The 15,706-nt window shown below is 36.4% G+C and overlaps 1 non-coding gene across 1 annotated transcript; it reads right to left on the bottom strand.

Moving 5' to 3' along the window:
• Nucleotides 1-14,930: 14,930 nt before the first annotated feature.
• Nucleotides 14,931-15,038, bottom strand: LOC130937232 (small nucleolar RNA R71). Its single transcript, XR_009068459.1, has one exon. It is a non-coding gene; the product is annotated as a small nucleolar RNA R71 (small nucleolar RNA).
• Between the last annotated feature and the right edge of the window lie 668 nt (nucleotides 15,039-15,706).

The raw sequence follows: 15,706 nt of genomic DNA, 5'->3' as shown, positions 1-15,706 counted from the left end.
AGAGAAATAAATTGTAAATTGCAGAAAGTAAAGTGGACAGAAGCTTAAAGAGCAAGAAATGTAAATTGATAGAATCTTAAATGACAAGAAATATAAATTGCATGAAATGTAAAGGGGGGTTGGGTGCTGGAAATTAAAGAGGCAGTAAATCAAAGCTTAGAACAAAAGAGAGAATCTTAAATGACAAGGAAAGTAAACAGCATCACAGAAAAGGAAATTGAGGTGCAGGGAAATTTAAATTGCAGGAAATGTTAATCAAGCTCACAGCAAACTCAAACATAAATTGTGAAGGAACAAAAGTGCAGGAAAGTAAATTGAGTGTTGCAGCAAATCTAAACAGAAAGGGAAAATTTCAGTGAAGAACAAAACAGAAAGTAAATTCAATTCAATTTCAAGAGCTAGGAAGGAAATTCAAGAGCTCAGAGGCTCAATGAGACTAGAAAACAAGTTTAGATCTCAATTCCTTCCTTGATCCAGCAGAAAATAATTTGTAGAAGGAAGAAAGATGGAAGCAGTAAATGAAAACTCAAATTCAATTCTCAACTCACTAAGATTATGCAGAAGAAGAACAAAGAGAAGTTTTAGATCAAGAATGAAGCAGAATTCCTTCACTCCCAATCTAAAATTCAAATTAAAGAAGGAAAAACTAAAAGGGAGAGCTCTCTACTCCTAATGCTCCCTAGTGGAGCCAGCCTCCCTTCAAGAATGAGGATGATGCCTTATATAGGCTTTACAAAAATAAAAATGAGAAATGAAATTAAAAACAATTTCACAAAATGAAATTCCTAATCTAGCTTCTCTGTGTGCCTTTTAGTCATGTTGATTGGGCTTTTTAATTTTGTGAAGAATTGAATTAAAGTGAATTTTTAGTGAATTTTCAGCCCATGGGTCACACTCCCAAGGCAAAGCTCGGGTGCTTGTGAGAGCTCAGCTTTCAACTTGTGTCCTTGGCCTTTTGATGCAGCATGACAAAGCTCTCTCCAAGGGCTCAAAGCTCTCGGCAAGAGCTTCCTCTTTGTCTCTAGTGAAGCCTCCAAGTTCGAATCCTAGCATCCCCACTTTTCCCATGCTGTATTCCTCTTTTTTTTTTTTGTGTGAAGCACGATAAAGCTCTTGGCAAGAGCTCAGAGCTCTCCACATGAGCGCTACTTCCTTGGCTTGCTTCCCTTGGTCTCCCTCTTCGAATCCAGGTGAAGCCACTTTGGCTGATTTTTGCTTGTTTTTTGTTCTTTAAACATGCCTTTCACTCGTGCCACAATTTCATTCCAAATATAGATTATTATATATCGTTAGAAAGCTCTGAATGTCATCTTTTCAACGCAACTAGAAGCACATCAATCGAACATCTGTAGCTCAAGTTATCGTCCTTTGAAGGAGGCATGGTCATGCTGTGAACACCCAGATTTTAACTTAGCGAAAATTCTTGCTCCAAGCTAAATTTTCTTGTACGGCAAAGCTAGGTTCATGGGGAGAGCCGAGCTTTGAGTGCTGATTGCCTCTCTCCCTTGATTTGGTCATGGGCCACGCTTTTAAAAGCGTGGCCTAAGGCTCCAAAGTGTGCTCCAACTTCAAAGTGTGCCCCAAAACTCTTTTTTTCTCCTTTTTAGCTTACTTTGTGCTTCTTTGCTTCTTTTTCTTCTTATTTCCTACCAAATTTATAAAATTAAAAGATCAAAGAAATATACCAATTAAGCACAAAAGAATGCAATATTTGAGCACAAATCATCAATTTCTTGTATGAAAAAGCATAGAAAAACATGACATGGTGACATGTCATCACAACACCAAACTTAAACCTTGCTTGTCCCCAAGCAAGAAAAGAATCATGCAATAGAAATTGACAATCCAAGTAAGAAGAATAGCAAGTTAACGTTCATGGAAAGCTAGTTTTCTATGCATGCTATAATCACAAAAGAAATGTAAATGATTGATGCTTCTATCTAGCTCATTTTATGAAATCTTTTCCTTATAATTCTTCATTGAAACAAGCTTTTGATTTTTTCTTATTTGCTTCTCCTTTTGGGTGCTTTGCCCCATGAGTTAATAACAAAGCTACGATTCTAAATGCTTTGTTTTCAAGTATTACCACTTGATACATAAGCACCACAAGCATTTGAATTAGAGGACTTCATTAAGCTCATTTTTTTTCTTTTCTTTGACTCTCTAATCATTGATGCTCAGAACCTTGAGCTTTGAGGGATTGCTTTTGCACTTGAGCCTAGCCTTGACTTCTAAGTGTTTTGTTTTCAAGCATTTGGCTTGATACATAAACACCACAAGTACTTAACAAATAAATTGTCATTGGTACTCAGAGCCTTCAGCTTTCTCATTCTTTCCCTTTTTCTTTTCTTGCCCTTTTTTCGCTTTTTTCAAGGTTTTCATTATTTCAAAAGATTTCATAAAATGTCCTGGATGAAAACTTCAATTAAATAAAATTTAATGCAATTGAGCAACAATCAAACATATTAGCTTTCCAATACTTGTATGCACATGCTAAATTCTTCTTTAATTCCTTGTTTGTTTATGATCATGATAATTTACTGCTTTGAACTTTACAAAATTCAAGTTGGTAGTCATAATATCACAGAAACATATTGCAAATCAAAATTCAGGCTATGCTTATTCATACCACACATGCATACAAAGAAGATAATAAGACAATCCTGCAATTTAAAGTGCTAGAAACAAATGAGAGGAAAAGGAACTTTATAACCTTGTAGTCCATCTTCTCTATTGTTGTCATTTCCTCCTATTCTTCTCCTTCCCATACCAACTCAGAATGCTTGCTCATCCTCAAGCAACTATTAGAACCGTGCTTATGGGGCTAAGATGGATCATGAATGTCTTACACAATGAAATGTTAGTAATACATGTGTTCTAAGCAAGCAAAATTGAGGATAACAATCAAGGCACAAAGAAACAGAGACACTGTGGTTGCAAAAATAAGAGGGTGTCCATGATACATTGCATAAAATATAAGTGGCACACTAAACTTAGTGTGACACTTTCACTTGGAATTGATGCAAGTATCTTGTAAGGATTGGAACCAAATTTTGTTGCATAGCAACACCAAACTTAGAATGCAACCATATGTCAATTTATTTGAACTAAAACTAAACACAAGGAACTGTTATATGTTAAATACAATCACCAAGCCAAAAGTCTGCCATGAATAAGGATCTCTTGGTGATGCATTAACAAAAACAGTTAATAAAAGAGAGCATTAAAGACAAGGAAATGACTAAAATAACAAGAAAACTAAAATTGTCTAACTACAAGAAAAATAACACTGCCTTTATGCAGACAAGTGGTGTTGCTGGATGATTTGCATAAAAAAATAAGTGGCACACCAAACTTAGAATCTTAGTGTGACACTTCCATGTAGAATTGATGCAATCATACAAAGGGATTGAAAACAAATTGTTGCAGGGCAACACCAAACTTAGAATGTGATCATATGCCAATTTATTGAAATTTAACTAAACAGACAAAGAAAATAAACCAGACAAAGAAATAAAATGTTACCCAATGTTGGGTTGCCTCCCAACAAGCGCTCTTTTAGTGTCATTAGCTTGACATGTTGTTCTTCACTTTCTTCCTCTTCTTCCAGTTCGTTAAGAGAAATGACCTCAAGGGGGGAGAAGTTTCAGCTATTGTCCCCTTTCTTGGTTTCCTCTCAGCAAGCCTCATTTTGTACATAGCTTGATTGAGCTTGCTTGCTGGATCAGGGGAAGGATTATTTGCAGTTGACCTTTTCTTGAATGTTGTCCTTGGTATCTTGGTCACAATCCTCTTCTTGGTACTTTTGTTAATTGCCTTCACTTCTTGGATGTCAAGACATGGTTGTTGTGTGATTATTGGAGTGTTTTCTTCATCAAAAGCCTTTTGAATTGGTTGTTCCATGAGCCCTTCCTCTTTGCACTTCTCTATTTTAGTTGAGTGTGATTTCTCTTGAGTGTCTTCCTCACTTTCTTGCTCCTTCACTCCTTCCCTTGTACTCAACATTTGACTTAATAACTTTTTCATGGAGGAGGTTTACTGTTTTTCTCAAGATTTCTTCATCTCCTCTTCGTATTTTTCAATCAGTGTTGAGCATCTTTGGCTCAGGGAGGTTTGTGGGGGTTGTGAGCTTTCATGTTCCTTTGTCACCTAAATTGCAATTTCATTCTCAACCACCTCATTCTTCATTGAAAGTTCACTTGATACAGTAACCTCCTCATCTTGCTCTTCCACTTTCTCTTTCACATCCATCAATTGGTCTTCATTTTCCTTGCTTAGTGGTTCTAAGTGTTTCCCTATGTTCTCCAATTGCTCATCCATCTTCTGAAAAAGGATTTCTCGTTCTCTCCAAGATTGTTATTGCTCCTCCACAATTCTGTTGAACATGGACTCAAGCTTTGAGAGTCTTTGGCTCGTGGAAGTTTGTGTTGAGGCATATTTAGGTGATGAAGAATTTTCAAATGTAGAAGTGGGAGGTGAGGTTGGACAATCTCTCATGTGAATTGACTGTTCAGAATTTGCAGTTTCTTGGTAATACTCCCAGCCACCATTAGAATAATGACTTGAATCATTTTGTGGTGGTGAGAAATATCCCATATGACTCTCTTACTCATCTTGTGGTTCTGAAGCATATCTCCATGGATTGGAGTGCTCAGAATCTGTGATTTCTTGGTGATATTCCCAACCACCATTAGAGGTTTGTGATCGTAGGTAATATCTCAGAAAATTCGTTTGATCACAAGATGAGTTGAACTCCATTTGAACTTTGTAAAACACAACACCAACGAAAATTGAAATTACTCATATCAGAGATGAGAAATTCTTAGTGAGGCAAAAACACAAACACCTTGTTTCAATTTAAAACAGAGAAAAATATAAATGCTTGATCTAGACTTTTCACCCACTTAATCATTGTTGATTTAATCAATCCCCGGCAACGGCGCCAAAAACTTGATGGTGCATTTTTGGAAAAACGAACAAATCCAACACACAAATCTAACTGGCAAGTGTACCGGGTCGCATCAAGTAGTAATAACTCACGTTTATTTTTTATCTTCAAGTTCTTGTTTATTTTCCTTGTTTGATCTTTAATTTTTCTTGTTTTGTGTCTTTCCTTGTTTTTCTTGTGCATTTTCGAATTAATAGTGTCCAAAGTATAAAAAAATTTTAAGTTTGGTGTTCTTTGTGTTTTTATTTTCTTAAAGATTTACAAAATTTGTTCTTGGTGTTCATCTTGATCTTCAAAGTGTTCTTGGTGTTCATCTTGACATTCAAAGTTTTCTTGTTTGTTTTCTTTGCTTTGATCTAAAAATTCTAAGTTTGGTGTCACTTTATTGTTTTTCTCTTTCCTCATCAAATTCAAAAATATCTTTTCTCTTTATTTTAATTGATTTTTTTGAAAATTACAAAAAAATCAGATTTTTATTTTAAAATTCAAATCTTTTTCAAAAATCATATCTTTTTCAAAATCTTATCTTATCTTATTTCAAAATCAAATTTCAAATTTCAATATTTAAATTCAAAAATTCAAAATTCAGATTTCAAAATTTAAATTTAAAATTTTAAAAATCAAACCTTTTCAAAATTTAAATCTTTTTCAAATCTTTTATATTGTTGACTTTTTCAAAATTCAAAATTCAAAAAATTTAAAATTTAAATTTCAAATTTCAAATTTCAAATTTAAAATTCAAAATTTAATTTTCAAATTTAAAATTTAAAATTTCAAAACTTTTTAATTTAAAATTCCTTATCTTCTCTTACCTAACTTATCTTTTCTAATCTCAAATCTTCAGATGATATCTTTTTTAAATCTTTTCTTTTATTTATTTTCTTACAAGTATCTTTAATTTTAAGACATATCTTTTTCAAAACCTCTTAACCACTTTCTCTCTCTTCATTTTTCGAAAATCATATCCAAAATTTTTCAAATCTTTTTAATTAATTAGTCATTTCAATATTCAAATTTTTTTATTTATTTATTTTCCTTTCTTTTAATTTTCGAAATCTATATTCTATTTTCCAATTATTTTATTTTATTTTATTTTATCTTATTTTATTTTTAATTCGGTTTATCATTAATTAAATAAAATAAAAACAAAAATATATTTTATTTACAATCCACATCATCTCCCTTTCTCCATCATGGACCTAAGTGGAAATGAACAGTCCAGAAGGACTCTGGGTCATATGCTAACCCCACTACTGCTGCATATGGGAGTAGTATCTGTATAACCCCCATAAGAGCCAGCAATTTTGAGCTAAACCCTCAGCTCATTATCATGGTGCAGTAAAATTGCCAGTATTCCGGTCTTCCACAGGAAGAACCTACTGAGTTTCTGGCATAGTTCTTACAAATTACTAACACAGTACATGATAAAGAAGTGGATCAGGATGTCTACAGATTATTACAGTTTTCATTTGCTGTGAAAGATCAAGCTAAGAGGTGGTTAAATAACCAACCCACAGCAAGCATAGGAACATGGAAACAATTAACAGACAAATTCCTGAATCAATATTTCCCTCCAAAAAGGATGACACAGCTAAGGCTGGACATCCAAAGCTTTAAACAAGAGGATAATAAATCTCTTTATAATGCCTGGGAGAGGTACAGAGGGATGCTAAGAAAATGCCCCTCTAAAATATTTTCAGAGTGGGTGCAGTTTAGACATCTTATCTCTTAAATAATTTGTCAAGCTGTTCAATTAAGGAGTGGGAAGACATTGAATGTATCAATCCAAGGCAGCAAAAAACCAAGAAAAGAACAACTGACAAAGGATAACCAAACCACTACCCAAAATCCCTCTAGGGACAGTAAGAGCCCAGAGAGGAATAATTTTGGCGTCCAAATGCCAGAAAAGAGTGGCAACATGGCGTTAAACGCCCAAAAAGTACCCAATTCTGGCGTTCAAATGCCAATAAGGGGTCAGACACCTACAAGTGCTGATAGCAACCCCCTTAAGCTGGCTTCTCCAACCACTTCTGTAGGAAATAAACCTGCAGCAACTAAGGTTGAATAATACAAAGCCAAGATGCCTTATCCTCAGAAACTCCGCCAAGCGAAACAGGATAAACAATTTGCCCGCTTTGCAGACTATCTCATGACTCTTGAAATAAAGATTCTGTTTGCTGAGGCACTTGAGCAAATACCCTCTTATGCTAAGTTCATGAAATAGATCTTAAGTCATAAGAAGGATTGGAGAGAAACTAAAAAATTTTTCCTCACAGAAGAATGCAGTTCAGTCAATCTGAAAAAATTACAGAGAAGCTTAGAGATCCCGGAAGCTTTATGATACCATGCACATTAGAGGGTGCTTGTACCAAGACAGCTCTATGTGATCTAAGGGCAAGTATCAACCTAATACCTGCATCTACTATCAGAAAGCTTGGTTTGACTGATGAAGTTAAACCAACCCAGATCTGCCTCCAACTTGCTGATGGCTCCATTAAAATCCCATCAGGCATAATTGAGGACATGATTGTCAAGGTTGGGCCATTTGCCTTCCCTACTGACTTTGTAGTGCTGGCAATGGAGGAGCATAAGAGTGCAACTCTCATTCTAAGAAGACCATTCCTAGCAACTGGACAAACCCTCATTGACGTCCCAAAAGGGGAGATAACCCTAAGAGTTAATGAGGACGAGTTTAAGTTGAATGCTGTCAAAGCAATGTAGCATCCAAACACACCAAAAGACTGCCTGAGCATTGATATTATTGACTCCCTGGTGGAAAAGGTCAATATGACTGAGAGTCTTGAATCAGAGCTAGAGGACATTTTTAAAGATGTTCAGCCTGATCTTGAGAAACCAGAGAGAACAATAGAACCTCTGAAAACCCCTCAGGAAGAGGAGAAGCCTCCTAAACCTGAGCTCAAACCACTACCACCATCTCTGAAATATGCATTTCTGGGAGAAGGTGACACTTTTCCTGTGATCATAAGCTCTATTTTAGAACCACAGGAAGGGGAAGCACTAATTCAGGTGCTAAAGACACACAAGACAGCTCTTGGGTGGTCCATAAGCGTTCTCAAGGGCATTAGCCCAGCAAGATGCATGCACAAGATCCTATTGGAAGATAATGCTAAACCAGTGGTTCAACCACAGAGGCGGCTAAATCCGGCCATGAAGGAGGTGGTGCAGAAAGAGGTCACTAAGTTACCAGAGGCTGGGATTATTTATCCTATTTCTGATAGCCCCTGGGTGAGCCCTGTCCAAGTTGTCCCCAAGAAGGGAGGCATGACAGTGGTTCATAATGAAAAGAATGAACTGGTTCCTACAAGAACAGTTACAGGGTGAGTGATGAGCGGATAATTGATACGCTTTTTGGCATTTTTTTTAGGTAGTTTTTAGTATATTTTTATTAGTTTTTATGCAAAATTCACATTTCTGGACTTTACTATGAGTTTGTGTGTTTTTCTGTAATTTCAGGTATTTTCTGGCTGAAATTGAGGGATCTGAGCAAAAATCTGATTCAAGCTGAAAAAGGACTGCTGATGCTGTTGGATTCTGACCTCCCTATACTCGAAGTGGAATTTTCTAGAGCTACACAACTCCAAATGGCGCGCTTTCAATTGCGTTGGAAAGTAGACATCCAGTTCTTTCCATCAATATATAATAGTCTATATTTTATTCGAGTTTAGATGACGCAAACTGGTGTTCAACGCCAGTTCTATGCTGCATTCTCGAGTAAAACGCTAGAAACACATCACAAACCAGAGTTAAACGCAAAAACACGTTACAACTTAACGTTTAACTCCAAGAGAAGCCTCTACACGTGCAAAGCTCAGGCTCAGCCCAAGCGCACACCAAAATGGGCCCCAGAAGTGGATTTCTGCATTTATACTTATTTCTGTAAACCCAAGAAACTAAGTTAGTATAAATAGGACTTTTTACTATTGTGTTTACATCTTTTGGTCTCAGTTTTAATCTATTTTTCATCTTAGGAGACTTTTGATCACGTTTATAGGGGCTGGCCATTCGGCCATGCCTGAACCTTGTTCATATGTATTTTCAACGGTGGAGTTTCTACACACCATAGATTAAGGTGTGGAGCTCTGCTGTACCTCGAGTATTAATGCAAAGTACTATTGTTCTTCTATTCAATTCATGCTTATTCTTATTCTAAGATATCCATTCGCACTCAAGAACCTGATGAATGTGATGATTATGTGACGCTCATCACCATTCTCACTTATGAACGCGTGCCTGACAACCACTTCCGTTCTACATGCAAACAAGCTTGAATGAGTATCTCTTGGATTCCTTAATCAGAATCTTCGTGGTATAAGCTAGAATCCATTGGCAGCATTCTTGAGAATCTGAAAAGTCTAAACCTTGTCTGTGGTATTCTGAGTATGATACAGGGATTGAATGACTGTGACGAGCTTCAAACTCGCGAGTGTTGGGCGTAGTGACAGACGCAAAAGAATCACTGGATTCTATTCCAACATGATTGAGAACCGACAGATGATTAGCCGTGCGGTGACAGCGTATTTGGAACATTTTCACTGAGAGGACGGACGATAGCCATTGACAACGGTGATCCCCCAACATACAGCTTGCCATGGAAAGGAGTAAGAATGATTGAATGAAAGCAGTAGGAAAGCAGAGATTCAACAGGAGCGCAACATCTCCACACGCTTATCTAAAACTCCCACCAATGATTTACATAAGTATCTCTATCCTTTATTATTAAATTATTTATCTTTCTAATTTTCGAAAACCATTATAACTATTTGAATCCGCCTGACTGATATTTATAAGATAACCATAGCTTGCTTCATACCAACAATCTCCGTGGGATCGACCCTTACTCACATAAGGTTTATTACTTGGACGACCCAGTGCACTTGCTGATTAGTTGTGCGAAGTTGTGAAGTTATGTGTAGACCATGGTATTGTGCACCAAGTTTTTGGAGCCATTACCGGGGATTGTTTAAGTTGTGAAAAGTATGAGTAACAACAGTGCCTATGAAGTTTTTATTCCGGCACAACACAAATTTTGCACACCAAGTTTTTGGCACCGTTGCCGGGGATTGTTCGAGTATGGACAACTGACGGTTCATCTTGTTGCTCAGATTAGGTAATTTTTTTTGTTTTATTTTCAAAATTTTTTTTAAAAAAATCTTTCAAAAATTTCTTACCTGTTTTCGAAAATTATTCAGAATTTTTAATAATGAATTCTAGAGTTTCATCATGATCTGTTGAAGCCTGGCTGGCTGTAAAGCCATGTCTAATTCTTTTGGACTGAGGCTTCCACGATTATGGAATGCTTGCATGTAGAATGCTAGAGTTTGGCTGGCCATTGGCCATGTCTAGTGTTTTGGACCAAAGCTTTCACAAAAGCTTGGCTGGCTATTAAGCCATGTCTAATTCCTGGATCGGAGCTTTAGACTAACATTGAAAGATTCCTGAAATTCTTATTAAAAATTTTGAATTTCTTATTTTCTTTTTCCCATATGTTTTCGAAAAAAATAAAATAAAATACAAAAAAATTAATAAAATCATAAAAACCAAAAATATTTTGTGTTTCTTGTTTGAGTCATGTGTCATGTTTTAAGTTTGGTGTCAATTTCATGTTTCATTGTTCTTGCATTTTTCGAAAATTCATGCATTGCATTCTTCATGATCTTTAAGTTGTTCTTGATGAATCTTCTTGTTTGATCTTCATATTTTCTTGTTTTGTGTTGTATGGTGTTTTTCATGTGCATTTTTGCATTCATAGTGTCTAAACATGAAAGATCTCTAAGTTTGTTGTCTTGCATATTTTCTTTTCATTAAAAATTTTTCAAAAATAAGTTCTTGATGTTCATCATGACCTTCAAAGTGTTCTTGGTGTTCATCTTGATATTCATAGCATTCTTGCATGCATCATGTGTTTTGATTCATACTTTCCATGCATTGAGTCTTTTTGTTGTTTTTCTCTCTCATCATTAAAATTCAAAAATTAAAAAAAAAATCAAATCTTTTTCAAAACTAATTTCAATCATATCTTTTTAAAATCATATCTTTTAAAAATCATATCTTTTCAATAATATCTTTTTAATCATATCTTTTCTATCATATCTTTTCAATCATAATATCTTTTTCAAACTTTAATTTCAAAATATCTTTTTCTAACTTCTTATCTTTTTTCAAAATTAATTTCAAAACCTTTTTCAAAATCATCTAACTACTTTTTCAATTTTTATTTTCGAAAATTACTAACCCCTTTTTCAAATTTATTTTCAAATTTCTCTCTCCCTCATCTCCTTCTATTTATTTTAATTATCTACTAACACTTTTCCTATCCTCATTAAAAATTCGAACCCCCTCTTACTCCCTGAGTTCGAATTTTTCTCTTCTCCTTCTTCATTCTTATTCTTCTTCTCTTCTACTCACTGATGAGCGGATAATTTGTACGCTTTTTGGCATTGTTTTTAGTATGATTTTAGTAGTTTGAGTTGAGTTTTTAGTATATTTTTATTTGTTTTTAGTTAAAATTCACATTTCTGGACTTTACTATGAGTTTGTGTGTTTTTCTGTGATTTCAGGTATTTTCTGGCTGAAATTGAGGGACCTGAGCAAAAATCTGATCCAGAGACTGAAAAGGACTGCAGTTGCTGTTGGATTCTGACCTCCCTGAACTCGAAGTGGATTTTCTGGAGCTACAGAAGCCCAATTGGCGCGCTCTCAACGGCGTTGGAAAGTAGAAATCCTGGGCTTTCCAGCAATACATGATAGTCCATACTTTGCCCAAGATTTGATGGCCCAAACCGGCGTTCAAAGTCACCCTCAAAATTCCCAGCGTTAAACGCCGGAACTGGCACCTAAATGGGAGTTAAACGCCCAAAATGGCATAAAAGCTGGCGTTTAACTCCAAGAAGAGTCTCTACATGAAAATGCTTCATTGCTCAGCCCAAGCACACACCAAGTGGGCCCGGAAGTGGATTTTTATGTCATTTACTCATCTCTGTACACCCTAGGCTACTAGTTTTCTATATATAAGACCTTTTACTATTGTATTTATATCTGGAGATCTTTGAATCTTTTGATCACTGGGAGGCTGGCCTCATGGCCATGCCTAGACCTTGTTCTTATGTATTTTCAACGGTGGAGTTTCTACACACCATAGATTAAGGTGTGGAGCTCTGCTGTACCTCGAGTATTAATGCAATTACTATTGTTCTTCTATTCAATTCCGCTTGTTCTTTGTCCAAGATATCACTTGTTCTTCAACTTGATGAATGTGATGATCCGTGACACTCATCACCATTCTCACTCATGAACAAAGTGACTGACAACCACTCTTGTTCTACAAGCATACGAGGCTCTAGTGTTTATCTCTTGGATTCTTTAACCGGAATCTTCGTGGTATAGGCAAGAACTGATGGCGGCATTCAAGAGAATCCGGAAGGTCTAACCTTGTCTGTGGTATTCTGAGTCGGATTCAATGATTGAATGACTGTGACGTGCTTCAAACTCCTAGCAGGCGGGGCATTAGTGACAGACGCAAAAGAATCACTGGATTCTATTCCGGCCTGACCGAGAACCGACAGATGGATAGCCGTGCCGTGACAGGGTGCGTTGAACATTTCCACTGAGAGGATGGGAGGTAGCCACTGACAACGGTGAAACCCTTGCATAAGCTTGCCATGGAAAGGAGTAAGAAGGATTGGATAAAGACAGTAGGAAAACAGAGAGACGGAAGGGAAGGCATCTTCATACGCTTATCTGAAGCTCTCGCCAATGATATACATAAGTATCTCTATCTTTATCTTTATGTTTTATTCATCATCTATACCCATTTGAGTCTGCCTGACTGAGATTTACAAGGTGACCATAGCTTGCTTCATACCAACAATCTCCGTGGGATCGACCCTTACTCACGTAAGGTATTACTTGGACGACCCAGTGCACTTGCTGGTCAGTTGTGCAAAGTTGTGTAGAGATCACAATTTCGCGCTACCAAGTTTTTGGCGCCGTTGCCAGGGATTATTTTGTGTATGGACAACTGACGGTTCATCTTGTTGCTTAGATTAGGTATTTTTCTTCAGAGTTCTTGAGAATAAATTCTAGTGTTTCATGATGATCTGTTGAAGTCTGGCTGGCTGAGAAGCCATGGCTAATCTCATTGGACCGAGGTTTCAACTTATCATCACAAGAGCTTGTTGATTTCTATCAATCTTGCTATTGGAGCAATGATCTGCTAAGGCTTGGCTGGCCATTGGCCATGTCTAGTGTTTTGGACCGAAGCTTTCTTTGAAAGCTTGGCTGGCTGTAAAGCCATGTCTAATTCCTGGACCGGAGTCTTAGACTAGCATTGCAATGATTCCTGGAATTCAAATTGAGAATTCTGAAACTTTTATTTTCTAGTTTCATATAATTTTCGAAAAACCACAAAAAACTTTATAAAAATCATAAAAACCAAAAATATTTTATGTTTCTTGTTTGAGTCTAGTGTCTAATTTTAAGTTTGGTGTCTTGCATGCCTTGTTTATTTGATCTTGGTTCTATTTTCAAGTCAATAGTACAGGGAACTAAAGATTCAGAACATGCAGCAGAGGAATTACACAGAAAAAGCTGGGCGTTCAAAACGCCCAGTGAAGAAGGACAGACTGGCGTTTAAACGCCAGCCAGGGTACCTGGTTGGGCGTTTAACGCCCAAAAAGGTGGTGCATTGGGCGTTAAACGCCAGAATGTGCACCATTCTGGGCGTTTAACGCCAGGATGGCACAAGGGGGAGGATTTTGTTTCCAAATCAAATTTTTTTCAAGTTTTCAAAGTTTTTCAAAATCAAATCTTTTTCAAATCATATCTTTTCAATCAAATGTTTTCAAAATCAATTTCTTTCCTTTTTCAAAGATACTTGCTATCAATTAATGATTTGATTCAACATTTCAAATGTGTTGCCTTTTCTGTTGAGAAAGGTTTAATGTCTGAATCATATCTTTTCTTGTTAGTCAAGTCATTAATTTTTAAAATAATTTTTTTTTTTAAAATTGTTTTCAAATCATATCTTTTCAGTCATATCTTTTTAAAACCATAACTTCTCAATCAAATCTTTTTAATCACATCTTTTTCAAAATAGTTTTCAATCATATCTTTTTAAATTCTAATTTCAAAATCTTTTTCAAAAATTACTTGATTTCTTTCCCACTCTTGGTTTTAGAAAATCAATTAAAGTTTTTCAAAATGTTTTTAAAAATCTTTTTAACTTAATTTTCAAAAAATCTCTTCCCCTCTTCTCACATCCTTCTATTTGTGGAGTACCACTCCTTCTCAATGCACAATTCGAACTCTATCTAATTAAGTTCGAATTCTTCTACCTCTTCTTTCTATTTTTCTGTTCCTCTGACACCTCAAGGAATCTCTATACTGTGACATAGAGGATTCCACATTTTCTTGTTCTCTTCTCTTTCATATGAGCAGGAACAAAGACAAAGGCATTCTTGTTGAAGCTGACCCTGAACCTGAAAGGACCTTGAAGCGAAAACTAAGAGAAGCTAAGGCACAACTCTCTGAAAAGGACCTAACAGAAATCTTCAAAGAAGAAGAAGACATGGCAGCCGAAAACAACAATAATGCAAGGAAGGTGCTAGGTGACTTTACTGCACCTACTCCCGACTTCTATGGGAGAAGCATCTCTATCCCTGCCATTGGAGCAAACAACTTTGAGCTTAAGCCTCAATTAGTTTCTCTAATGCAACAGAATTGCAAGTTCCATGGACTTCCATTGGAAGATCCTCATCAGTTCTTAGCTGAATTCTTACAAATCTGTGACACTGTCAAGACTAATGGGGTTAACCCTGAGGTCTACAGACTTATGCTATTCCCTTTTGCTGTAAGAGACAGAGCTAGGACATGGTTGGACTCACAACCTAAAGAAAGCCTGGACTCTTGGGAAAAGCTAGTCAATGCCTTCTTGGCAAAATTCGTTCCACCTCAAAAATTGAGTAAGCTTAGAGTGGAAGTCCAAACCTTCAGACAGAAGGATGGAGAATCCCTCTATGAAGCTTGGGAAAGATACAAACAATTAATCAGAAAATGTCCTTCTGACATGCTTTCTGAATGGAGCATCATAGGTATTTTCTATGATGGTCTCTCTGAACTATCCAAGATGTCTTTGGATAGCTCTGCTGGAGGATCTCTTCATCTGAAGAAGACGCCTACAGAAGCTCAAGAGCTAATTGAAATGGTTGCAAATAACCAATTCATGTACACTTCTGAAAGGAATCCTGTGAACAATGGGACAAATCAGAAGAAAGGAGTTCTTGATATTGATACTCTGAATGCCATTTTGGCTCAGAATAAGATATTGACTCAACAAGTCAATTTGATTTCTCAAAGTCTGTCTGGAATGCAAAATGCACCAAGCAGTACTAAGGATGCTTCATCTGAAGAAGAAGCTTATGATCCTGAGAACCCTTCAATGGAAGAGGTGAATTACCTAGGAGAACCCTATGGAAACACCTATAATTCTTCATGGAGAAATCACCCAAATTTCTCATGGAAGAATCAAGAGAGACCTCAACAAGGTTTCAACAATAATGGTGGAAGAAACAGGTTTAGCAATGGCAAGCCTTTTCCATCATCTTCTCAGCAACAGACAGAGAGTTCTAAGCAGAACACCTCTGACTTAGCAACCATGGTCTCTGATCTAATCAAAACCACTCAAAGTTTCATGACTGAAACAAGATCCTCCATTAGAAATTTGGAGGCACAAGTGGGACA

This window comes from Arachis stenosperma, chromosome 6 (genome assembly GCF_014773155.1).
Source record: "Arachis stenosperma cultivar V10309 chromosome 6, arast.V10309.gnm1.PFL2, whole genome shotgun sequence".
NCBI classification, from domain to species: domain Eukaryota; kingdom Viridiplantae; phylum Streptophyta; class Magnoliopsida; order Fabales; family Fabaceae; genus Arachis; species Arachis stenosperma.
Note: the sequence above shows the minus strand (reverse complement) of the source record. Positions and strands in the feature narration are given on the sequence as shown.